Genomic DNA, 12764 nt, shown 5'->3' on the forward strand with positions numbered 1-12764 from the left:
CGAGATCCTGAGAGAGCCTCAAGGTTTTGTCTTCCCTGCAGCAGACAGTCGTGAGTTACTTACAACACGCTGCTGTAATCCTTTAAGCGCCTTGATGAATCATGGGACGCACAAACGCTGCAATTCAGCTGCAGGGTTCCCTCTTCTCAAAGATAAAAATGATCATTGAGTTTTGAGCACATATCTCTCAGTGAAAAAAAATTCTAAACCAAAGCGTACCATCACATACAAGGGTGTCCATCACTGAATACGAGTGGAAGTAAGCCACAGGGATGGATGGAAAACTTCATTACAACTCAGTAAGGGGGAAAACTGACAAGTGAGCCAGAGGGGAAGTTGCTTTTCTTATTGTGGAAATGACCATTGTTCAACACATCATTCTTGCAGTATTAGGACACTGACTAGTAAAGGCACCATATAGGGTACAATTTGATTTGGCATGCTACTTAGTAATGGGAGTTGTGCAAAGCTCACATGCAACAGTTTTATTGGTATTAGGCTGGCATGGCCATGCAGTTATTAGCATTCTTGCCTCACACCTTTAATGACCTGGATTCAAATTCTCTCCCAATCATTGTCTGCGTGTTTTCCTTGTTTCTCTACATATTCTAGATTTCCCTCCACGTGCCAAAGACCCTCAGGTTGAATGAGTGAACATAGGTGTGTGCCCTTGTGACAAGCTGGCACCTCACCACGGCTGACTCCCTCATTTGTTCTCAGTGCTGCCCTGACAGATGCCAGCTCTCTAGGGCTATGATTTTGATTCGATGGAAATCCTTGTTAGCGCAGTAAAAACTCATCAAAGATGTGCCCTTTTCACTAGGGGGCTATCATAAGAACAAGACTGCTGAAGATCAAGATGGGGATTTGGAGCCACAAATACGTTCTTGGGAACTCATCACACCCATGCAATGCATAAAATTAGGGAATTGGACTGGATTATATAGTGCCTTTATCTTGTGGAAGATTAATTTGCTGTGAGATCATATCTGGAATATTGCTTGGGAGTCCATATTGTGTCTGAGCTGTGAGGAAATCCGGAAGGAACTGAATGTCATTTAGCTTGAACACAATGTAACCACGAGGACACAATGCAAGTGTTTAAGATCAAGAAAGGAGCAAGCCAAGCTCCCCCATCATCAGAGGGTTCTTGACTTACCAGGGAATAAGCAAATTCAAAACAATGAATAGATGGTGTCACATACGTGCACATCGGAGGCAGTCTAAGGGCTTAACTGGGATTAAGATGCAGAGCCAGAGGTTGATGAATAGTACTAATGCCTTTTCTCCCTCTTCCACAGAACACTAGAAGGAAAGCCCACCTAAGACTCTGCCTACTTCCACTACTGCAACATGCCCTTCTGCAGACCTCACTTCTGCCTGAGATTCCACCTCTTTCTGTCCTCCTCCTATAAAACCCAAGCCTTCACACTCTTATTCAGTCTACTGTGACTCAGTTGTTTATGATTAATCTGCACATTGTTGGTTGTGCTTATAATATACGGGGTGGACTCCCCAAATCTTCATAATTGTTTTTTCTCTCTTTTGTTCACAATGGATAAGCACAGAGGTAGATTCCAAGTGTTCTTCTAAGATCTATTCTACAACAAGGGGTCACAGGCGGTAGCTACTGAAGGTTCCTTTTCATCCATCCATTATCCAACCCGCTATATCCTAACTTCTTTTCATACAAATGTCCAAAAATACTTTACAAAACGTTAGGCACATGGAAGCATTTAACCCATCTCAGAAACTCAAAGGACATGCTGGGTGTTAGTTTGGGCATATGAGGTTAGGGGTACGTAATGTGACTGGCAGTGATGACGGAGTCGAGAGCAGAGGGAAATGATGGAGAACCACCCCAGTAACACATTTAATTGAAACAAAAATGTCCAAAAAAAGCGAAATAACATTAAAGAATGTGCGCTAGGGACAACACAAAAGACACTGAAATAACGTCAGCCACATCTTCTATTCTGCTCTATCAGTTGTAACGTCCTCGGCTCCTGATCGAGTTCTGAGACATCACCTTTTCAGTTTTGCTGCTTTTTATGGTGAAATGATTAGAAGAGGGAGGGCTTGTTCAGGATGGCCGGGTGGCTGGTTGTGCGTGCCCTCACTGGGTGGTGGAAAAAAGAGAAGATATCATTAGCAGCAGGGCCCCCTCTGGTCCTGAGGGCACCTTGGGTACACATGTGTGACAATAGACTCAGCCCCGGGGTGGTTGTTATGGTAAGTTGTCATTCTATTCAAGTTCTTAATTAGATGCCAGTCATTTTATCCTGTGATCTGCTCCCATTCAGTCATGTCAGAGATGCACATCACAGATCCTTCACTTTTTTGAGAAAATCTCCAAAACTTTCAGGAGATCAGACCCTTAACTTTTAGATCAACAGAGCGATGTGATGATTAAAGCTGCAGATGGTGCCCAGGTGGCTGCCACGCTCTGGGATGCCTTGTGATTTTAATTCGATCTGATTTTCTGTTAAAATCTTGTCAGGTATGTGACACCTCTCACATTCTTCTTTTACCTGTTAGTGCTGCACTTTGCATTTGTATCTGGTTGCCATTTTGCTATAATGCTTTCTGTTTCCATGGCTTATTATGAATTGGTCCATATAAAATAAAAACAATGAAGTTAAATGAAAAATAACTAAAAGAAAAGCAAGAAAAACATCTGCATGGCATTAAGTGACCCCTGCGTGTGTGCTAGAAGTTAGCACTTCTCTTTCAAGGTGAGACCGGTGCAGACCCTCAGCAACTTGCCATCTAATGCAATGAGTGTTAAATTGTAAGGACGAGCTTCTGATTACAAAAGCAGGTGAAGAAGATAAAAAACAAAAGCCACATCCCTCACTCCATTCGCCCACATGGTCCACCTTGTGCCTGTCTTATACTTTCTTATCCGAGGGTCCTTACAGCTTTTCCCTGTGAACGAAGGAGAAAGGCTTTGTGGTCCCTGAAGGAGGCAGACTGTTCAATCATAAACGTGAAATATTGTGTTCACTGGGAGTACTGTGCAGAAGCTGGAGAGAAGCCATGTTCAAATATTCAGTAGCCAGACATTTGAAAATGTGCAGCCGGTCAGATGGAGCAAGTAAGGGTGTAGTCCAAGGTCAGGCAGGACGCCAAAAATGTCAAAAGTAGGTTCAAGAGACACAAATCAAGAGGCAGCGAAAAGATTCAGTAATTTCAGAAGTCAGCTGTGACCTTTTGTTGCGTTGAAGCCTGTTATGTGTCTAAATAAAGAAAGGGTTCTTTCTGGGGCCTTTTTGGAACTAAAAATGGTTCCCCTCTGGCATCGCTTTGAAGGTTCACTCTGGCACCTTTAACTTCTAAGATCCAGATGTAGTTAGCACATGTGACATTTAACTTGTTTTATTTTACTTGCAGACTGCTCATTAGCATTTTATGAATCATTTTATACAGCACTATTAACATATGCAGTTTCAGCTACATGTAATTGTATTTACATTTGTTATTTTAATTTGTTGTTCATTAATCTGTTAAGTAGCTGTGTGATGATGTGGTGGCTCAGAGCTTCATGCTGCTTCTGAAGTTAGTGAGGCAGCAGTTACCATCACGCATGTTGACTGTTGGACTCCTTGCCTTATCATCACACACATCTTTATTGGGATCAAACTTTGAATGAAGAACATCCTTAAGACCTGGATGGAAGCACCGATGCTTTACCGACTATCTTTGCATCAGCGCTGAGTGTGCGTGTAAGCATTGACACGTCTGCCGTTGCCTTTTGTTGTTTCTGTTGACACATCATTCTCACTTCCACTTAATGAAGATGAGGTTGGCTGACCCCCTTCAACAGCCAAGCCATCTTCTGACTGAACGCTGGTAAGTACTTAAATTTATGGTACTGCACTCACAAGGCTGTGTGTCCAAGCACAGAGCCTTCGGAAAGCTACAGAAACCTCAGTTCTGTTTTAAATACAATTACTGGGCTGGTAATCCAGTTAAAGTCATGTCCTCCCAAACCAAAGAACTGTGTTATCACCCCCTACCAGAACTCCTCCATAATTCTTAGGCTTGCCTCTGTCCAAAAAGAAGCTGTCTTCCTGATGGTGCACAAGGAACTCATTTGTTTCTACCATCAAATTTTGTACTTTGGCACTCATCTCCTCCATTTTGACAGGTTGGCAATTGAATGAGTGCACTTTATCACCAGCTAACTGCCAGAAAAGTAATGCAGATGGAGGCGAATTCCTTCTGTCAGACATGAGCCATTTATTCCCTACTGTAAGCAGGTAACACACTATATTGTGTACCATATGCAGTATTTAATCAGACCCCGAATGGACTGCAGAATTCCGATTAATGGCAGTTTTTGTAGTTTTTTTTTGGGGTGCAGGGGGTGTCTGGAGTTGACATTTTCCAAACAGTTTGAAGGTTTAAATGGAAATCCCCATGAAAAGTAACTCTAACCACATAATTGCAGCCGCCTCCCGTTTAAGTGCAAACACAACATATCAATTTGCCATTTAGGGGACGAACACGGTGAAGGAGAGCAATAAAGCAAAATGTGAGCAGCACCCCTGGGACAACCGTTGGCGGCTTTAAATCTGGGCTGATTTGCCTTGCGAAATGAAGGTTCCACTTCCTGACTGGCACAGCACGAATGAGCAACACCCCTGCTAAGCAGCTGGCATAAGAGATATTACAGTAAAATATAGCGAACCCAGCAACCCCCGCTCTCCCACCCCCTCCACGTCCGTCTACCTCTGACAAAACGTTCTGCAGCGACGGTATGAAATACCGGCAAGATATTTCCCTTCACGCTGACATTTACACAAACATCACATATTATTAAACTGTAAAAACTGTAAGTCTCGTAAATAGGATCTCTTTGAGCATATCCTAGTTTTATAGTCCCGTAAAAAAGGAACGTTTTCTCAAGTTATCCATAAACGTCTCAGCAAGCCCGTTCGGCCGCACATGTTTTCTTAGCATAACGCCTGCGCATAAATCAGCGCGCTGGGCTGAAGGGAGACGCGCTGTGCGCGGTCACGCGACTGGCCGGACACCGGCGAGGGCGCGCAACACTGGACGGCTGCTGCTCCGCAGCTCTGCTCACTTCGCGGGAGTTGCAGTATATAACTGGAATGGCTCGGACGCTCACGTGAAAACATAAAGCGTGACACGAATCGCTTTCTTTCTTTTTCGTAATGATTTATGTTATATAGTATCTTTTTTGTCGTTATTTATAACGTTTGTCGCTTCACATTTCATGTGTTCTTTCACCTTTTGCAATGACATACCGATAATCATGAATCACTTAACACTAATCACTTTCTTTCTTTCTTTCTTGCGATGTTTTAGATTATAAGCATTATATGATAAAATGTCTTTTGTAATGCGTTATGAAGCTTGTCTCAAATCATGCCACATGTAATTTATTATAGTATTTTCTTTTTTAGATATCTTGTAATACAGTGAATTCATAAAGTATTCAAATACCCTTTCTTTCTTTCAGCAATACTTAATGTGATACAGTGCCTTTTGTGATAAGTTATAAATTTTATCTCAAATCCTGTCACATTTTCTTTTCTTTTATAAGGCGCCCTTTGTTAGGACATATAGTAGATTCAGAAGTGTGCAGAGTCATTCACTTTCTGCATACTTTATCATGTTGTAGATTTAATTTTGAACTGGTACATCTGCTTTTTTCCCCATCAATAACCCGATAACCCATAATAACAAAATACAAACATGTTTTTAGAATTGTTATTCAGACCTTTTGCTGTGGCACTTTAGACTATGGTCAGATGCATCATGTTTGCTTTTATTCTCCTTGAGAAACATCTAGAACTTGATTTGGAGAACACCTGTGCCAAAGTGAATTGATTGGACATCATTTCGGAAGGCACAGTTCACACTGCATGTCAAGATAAAAAAGCAAGCTATGAAGTTCAGGGATCTCTCTGTAGATCTCTGTGATCAAATTGTGGCGAGGCACAGGTCAGGACAAGGGAATAATTCAATTTCTAAAACACAGTGTCCTCAATAATTGTTAAACGGAAGACGTTTGGCATCATTAGGACTCTTCCCAGAGTTAGCTGTCTGGCCAAGTGGGGAAAAACTACCATGGTTGGGGAGGTGACCAAGAACCCAATGGTCACTGTAGCATTGCTTTCAGATCTCCACTGTGAAGAGTCCATGGGAGGGAGTAACATCTCAATGATATTCCATCAATCACACATTTATGGAAGAGTGATTAGACTGAAACCACTCTTGAGTAAAAGGCATATGACAGCCCATCTGAGTTTTGCCAAATGGCATTTATAGGACTTTAATTTGATGTGACAAAAATTGAACTCTTTGGGCAGAAAGAGGCAGGGACAGAGAGACTGGTCAGCACTGATGGAAGGATGAATTCAGACAAATGCAGAGAGGTCTTCAAGCAAAACCTGCATTCATGTGACCTCAGGCTGGGGTGATAGTTCACCTTTCAGCACAACAATGGACCAAAACACACAGTCAAAACAATACTGAAGTGGCTTCAGGACATGTCTGTGGATGTCAATGAGTGGCCGAGTCAAAGTCCAAACTTAAACCCCATCTGTGAAGAGACCAGAAGATGGCAGCTTACAGACACTTCCCATCTAATTAAATAGAGCTTGAAAGGATCTGCCAGGAAGAGTAGGATTACACTGCCCAAACTCAGGTGTGCAAAGCTTGTAGGGGCTTACCCAAGAAGACAGTTGTAGCAGTTGTAATCTGCTGCCAAAGGGGCTTCTGCAATGTACTGAATGAAGAGTCTGAACACTTACATGAATGGAATGTTTCAGTCTTTGCTTTTTAATAACTTTGCAAACTTTTCTGAACACAGGGTTTTTGCTTTTTCATTATCGGTGATTGAGTTTAGCTTGGGGCAGCACAGTGGCACAGTGGGTAGCGCTGCTGCCTCAAAGTTAAGAGACCTGGGTTCACTTCCCAGGTCTTCCCTGCATGGAGTTTGCATGTTCACCCTGTGTCTGCGTGGGTTTCCTCCGGATGCTCCAGTTTCCCTAACCCTAACCCTAACCCTCCCACAGTCCAAAGACATGCAGATTAGGTGCATTGGCGGTCCTAAATTGTCCCTATTGTGTGCTTGGTGTGTGTATGTGCCCTGCGGTGGGCCGGTGCCCTGTCCAGGGTTTGTTTCCTGCCTTGCACCCTGTGTTGGTTGGGACTGGCCCCAGCAGACCCCTGTGACCCTGTAGTAATGATAGAGCAGGTTGGATAATGAATGGATGGATGGAGTTTAGTTTGATGGGCAAAAAGGCACATTTTTCCATTTAAAGTTAAATCTACAACATGATAAAAAGTGTGAAAAATGAAGGGGTCTGAATACTTTCTGAATCCACATCTTTTGTCACAAACTATAAAGCATGTCATAAATCACTTCATATTATTTTTTTCTTAGAGCACCTTTTATAATGACATATATTATAAAACTAATTACTTTCTTTCTTTCTTTTAGCAATGTTTCATATGATACAGTGCCTTTTGTAATGAGTTTTAAAGCTTGCCTCAAATTGTGTCGCATTTAATATATTTTTTCGTTTGTAGAGCCTATTTTGTAATGAAGTGCAGTGAATTTGAAAGTATTGAGATCTCTGCACTTTCTTTCTTTCTTTCTTTCTTTCTTTCTTTGCTTGTTTTTCCCGAGAGTGCTGAACGGACACAGCTTTACATGCGTGAATGACAGCAGAGGCACAGCTGCTGGTTTCAGTTTTCCTCTCATTTCTGTCTTGTACCTTTTCTTCCCTTTACTGATATTGTTTGCCAAGTGACCCTGGGTTGGCCCAAGCGGTGTCCTCTTGGAGTGCCTTTTTCCCTAAAGGGTACTTTGGCTGACTTACTGGACATCTTGGATTAAAACTCTTCCTGTGGTTTCCGTTTCTCTGAAGCTGTGGATTGCAGTGGCGGGACAGGTGGTTGAATGTGAGCGCATTTGCTCTTCCTCGCAGATGAGCAGAACGAATGATGATATCCTAGATTCCAGCCATTTAGACATGTGCTGATGGAGCAGTGAGCTGTCACTCTTGCTCATGTCCCGTCTCTGTCTGTCCTCTCGGGTGTCTGTTGTTTTCTTGTAGCTGGGGCCATGGAAAGGCAGCTGACAGCATCAGCACATTTACTTTAAGTGTATTATTGAAGTAGTCGGAGTATCATGTACACAGACTGCAGTGAAATTCTCACTTGTATGCCTCACTAACAGGCACCGTGATAAACAAAAAAGTAAAACAATCCATAGTTTCAAACACAAATATGCTTACCTGATGTACCCCTTAACTCTCTTGCCACTTGTTCAGTTATACTTAAAAGAAAAGCCCCAAGAAAAAAAATCATAAGATTAGGAGCATTTTCTGCTTTCCAAACACAGGTCTTCATGATCTTCCATAACGTCATTAAGTAGTTTAATTTTTCACAGAAATCAATATGAGAAGAAAGCCATGGGTGGCAAACTCTGACTGAGATTCAGGAGTCAAGGCCTAGAGGAGATACTTATAACCAACTAAACCAATTGGCGGAGTGGTGGCTGTGAGGCTAAGGATCTGCACTGGTATCTCAAAGGTTGCCGGTTCAAATCCCCGTCACTGCCAAAAGAGATCCTACTCTGCTGGGCCCTTGAGCAAGGCCCTTAACCTTCAATTGCTCCAGGGGCGCTGTACAATGGCTGACCCTGCACTCTGACCCCAAGGGGTATGCGAAAACTAACACATTCCAAATATGAGAAATTGTATAAGGCGGAATAAAGAACAAAAAAACTAGAAGTATGTGAGGATGACCCTTCAGAATCTTTTGAGGCAACTCTTCATATTGTAATCTTTTTAGTTAGCCAATAAAAGGTGTCATTTTGCTTGACCTCTCACTATTATTTTCATTGGCAAAGAAATGTACATTGAGTGGAGGGACAGTCCTCAAATTATGGACACATCTTTGTGTTCAGAGTGGAAATCTGGACCCTGGAGATGGATGGGGTTTATCCTCAGAGATGGCTTACTTGACATAAAATGACATAAAAGCAGGTAATTGTAATTGTGGAGCTGGATCAAATTTTATGGACCTGGGTTGAAAAATGTGTCAAATTCCATTTGGTAGAATTAAAATAAAATAGAAAAAAATCCTTATATTGAAGCAAGTCCTGCATATTTAATGTACTCTAAATTATTTAGAATCAATTAAAAATCAATGAAAAGTGGCTTGTGACCAATTTGTAATTTATATAGAATGTATGTGAAAACTGAAATCTGTGTTCGATTTTGACTACAATAAAGTAGTGCACATTATGGTGAATTTTATGAAATTCTGCACAATATTTTCTTTATTTTTTTCCGAGCCACTAATATTTTTACCTTGAGTTGATTCATTTTATGGTCCTCTCAGCAGAATCAGGTACTCACCTGGAGTAAGTAAGCTCCGTAGACATGTCCTGTACATAAGCATGTAGGAGACCTAGGGTGCGTGTAAGATCTCTAAGTAGGCAGGGGTCACTCTATCTGAGTCAGGTAAATTTAGAAAAGGCAAGAAAAAGAGAAGAAGAACATACTTTTGAAATGTTATGATATGAGTGCATGCACATAAAATGTCAAAGGGTATGAGGCCTCTAAAAGGCTCATAAACCTTGTCAGGGCCTTCTCTAGCCTGACCAGAAGAGGCCTCACCTTAGGCAGCCTGTCCCCAAACTCGGTCAGTGGACTTGGGACAACACAGGCCCAAAATGAGAATCTGACTTTAAAAGTTAAAAATATTGTAAATTATCTAAGAAAATACCAAAGAATGTACAAAAATACCCTGCCAGGGTGAGGAACTGTGAAAAGCTCTAGCTTTTAGACAAGTATACATGTGGATATTTAATTGTTATGATCAAAAGGATAATAACAATAAAAACAAAAATTCACAATATATTGAGGTCCAGCCAGGTTTCCTCCTCTGGCTGGTGTTCCAAAGCTTGTTTCATGTCCTATTATTAAGCTATTTTTTTAATGTTAGTTTTGTTAATTATTTGCATTATTCCTTGTTTTTGCCTTTGTTATGTAATTTGTGCTTTGTGGGTGGTTCCTCAAGAGGTGGGGCCACCTGTCCATCACCACCAAGGACTGCTCTTGGCCTTATAAAGGTGAGGATTTCCCACAGTCCTTGGCGGTTCATTTCAATGTGCTAAGACGACGGTCAGTTTTTTTTGTTTTTTTTTTGCTGTACTTGTGCTTTTCTGATATCTCTGGATTTTTTATCCTCTGTTCCATTTTTTGACCATTCCCTTGATTACTGTATAGGGACTTTGTTTGCATTGGATTACTTTATTGTTCTGGGCAACTCCTTTTGCCTTTGTATTCCACACAGAGCTATATTGTTATTGAAGAGTATTTTTCAAGGGACAAATCTTTTTATTTTATTTTGTCTGCTCTTTATGTCTAGCCATGGCTGGATGATATACCACCTTCTAGTGAGTATTTTAGAGCATTTTCGTGACTCTCTTATGTTTTGGGACTATCAGTTCATAACAATATAAGGATATGTCAAAAAGGCAATCCAAGGTGAACAAGTGCTGATACTCACAATGAATGAAGTGCTCTCCTCAAATGTCAGCCAATGAACTGTCGAAGGATCCACTCTCCAGCCTCAGAATATATGGGCTGAGGGCCTGCTGGGGTTCCACCACCAAAAAACATGGAACGCACGAGAACATGTACTGTGAACCGAACAATGGTTACAGAAGGACATAAATATAATAAACACATGGGAAATAATACTTTAGAATAAACAAAGAAAATGCAGAAAAGGTAAATAAACATAACACAGAGAGCAAACACCAGCTGAAAACATGTAAAACCTCATGATTTGAATCAATAAATAGCTAACCAAAAGAAATGCATCCATCCATTTTCTAACCCGCTGAATCTGAACACAGGTTCTCGGGGGTCCGCTGGAGCCAATCCCAGCCAACACAGGGCACAAGGCAGGAACCAATCCTGGGCAGGGTGCCAGTCCACCACAGGACACACACTAGGGCCAATTTAGAATCGCCAATCCACCTAACCTGCATGTCTTTGGATTGTGGGAGGAAACCAGAGCGCCTGGAGGAAACCCACACAGACACGGGGAGAACATGCAAACCCGGGTCTCCTAACTGCGAGGCAGCAGCGCTACCACTGTGCCACTGTGCCGCCCCAAAAGAAATGCATGCATTTATTAATTACATTTTTGATTGGAAGCGGATGTGTTGCTAGTTGTGAGTCTCCCCTTCTATTGAGGCACCTTGGTTTTCGGATAGAAATTCTTGATTTTGAAGTTATGAGAAATTTTTGATTTTGATCTCATTTGAATTAGTAGTACAATTTTCTGAGTTTGGACATTACTAAATGGCAAATTAATCATCTACTGACCCAAATAAAAATAATACTGTTTTTCATTTATCCTGCCATCTACACTAATTATGCTAATAACTGCTAAATCATATTTGGATTACGTAAAAGAGCGTAGTAGGTAGGATTGTACCATAAGGGGCTATGACCTAAGGTCTCTGGGCAGATCACAAACCCAGACACGCAAAACTAAGAATTATAAGCAATATTAAATTAAGCTAAAATATTTGTTATACAATTTCCTCTGGGCGCTCCGGTTTCCTCCCACGGTCCAAAGACATGTAGGTTAGGTGGATTGACGATTCTAAATTGGCCCTAGTGTGTGCTTGGTGTGTGGGTGGGTTTGTGTGTGTCCTGCGGTGGGTTGGTTCCTGCCTTGTGCCCTGTGTTGGCTGGGATTGGCTCCAGCAGACCCCCGTGACCCTATGTTCGAATTCAGTGGGTTGGACAATGGATGGATGGATATTTGCTATACAGCACAACTAATTAATAAAATAAAATAATATAATATAATAAATATATATAGATAAAATAATATAAAGAAGAAAGGTAAGCACACTCTAGGAAAAAGCTATGCAAAAGTAAATTCAAACAGAAAGGAAAATTTAACAATACTAGTTATAAGAGAGCAAATTACAAATGCTAATTGACTAATCTAAAATATAAAGTGAAGAGAACACAGCAAAGAAACTTTCAGGACATCTACTGCAGGGCAAGGAAAATTATCAGTGGCATCAGCCATCCTCACAATGGCCTCTTTCCTGAGCTAAAGACCAGCACTGCCTAAAGTCCAGTCCAGAGAGACTGAGGAGAAGCTTCTGTCTGCAGTCGGCCTGCATGTTAAATAAGGAAAGTGTCTGGAAATACATGAGAATCCTATTGTTAACTCTCTCACAGTAAGGTATTTAAACTATCTATTTACTTACTATTATTATTAAGAATAATTACATATTTATAATTCTATTAATGATTTTTGAACTTGTAAAGTTATTGTTATTGTTCCTTTACATTTGCCTCAAGGCCAGTCTTTGGCATTGAGCAACTGATCACTTCACTGCATATTGTACCGTATGAATAACTTGTATGTGACAAATACAATTTGATTTAATTTGATGTGATGTGGTGTCATGCCACATTGGACCGGAAAATTAGCGACACCCCTCCAAAGAAAAGTGGTTCGAGGTAAAGTCTAATCCTAATATTAAAATAAAACAACAAATCCAATTAAGCTGTGAATACAGAAAATAAAGTAAGAATGTGTCATAATTCAAAACCAAAATTAAAACTACCATCGACCAAAAAAAAAAAAAAAATTTATCAAACCTAAAATAAATTTAGAAACAAAATCTAACATAGCAAGAAGCAGAAGAAAGCCAGCAATCCAAATGAAGCTCTTTA

This window comes from Polypterus senegalus, chromosome 10 (assembly GCF_016835505.1).
Source record: "Polypterus senegalus isolate Bchr_013 chromosome 10, ASM1683550v1, whole genome shotgun sequence".
NCBI lineage: Eukaryota > Metazoa > Chordata > Cladistia > Polypteriformes > Polypteridae > Polypterus > Polypterus senegalus.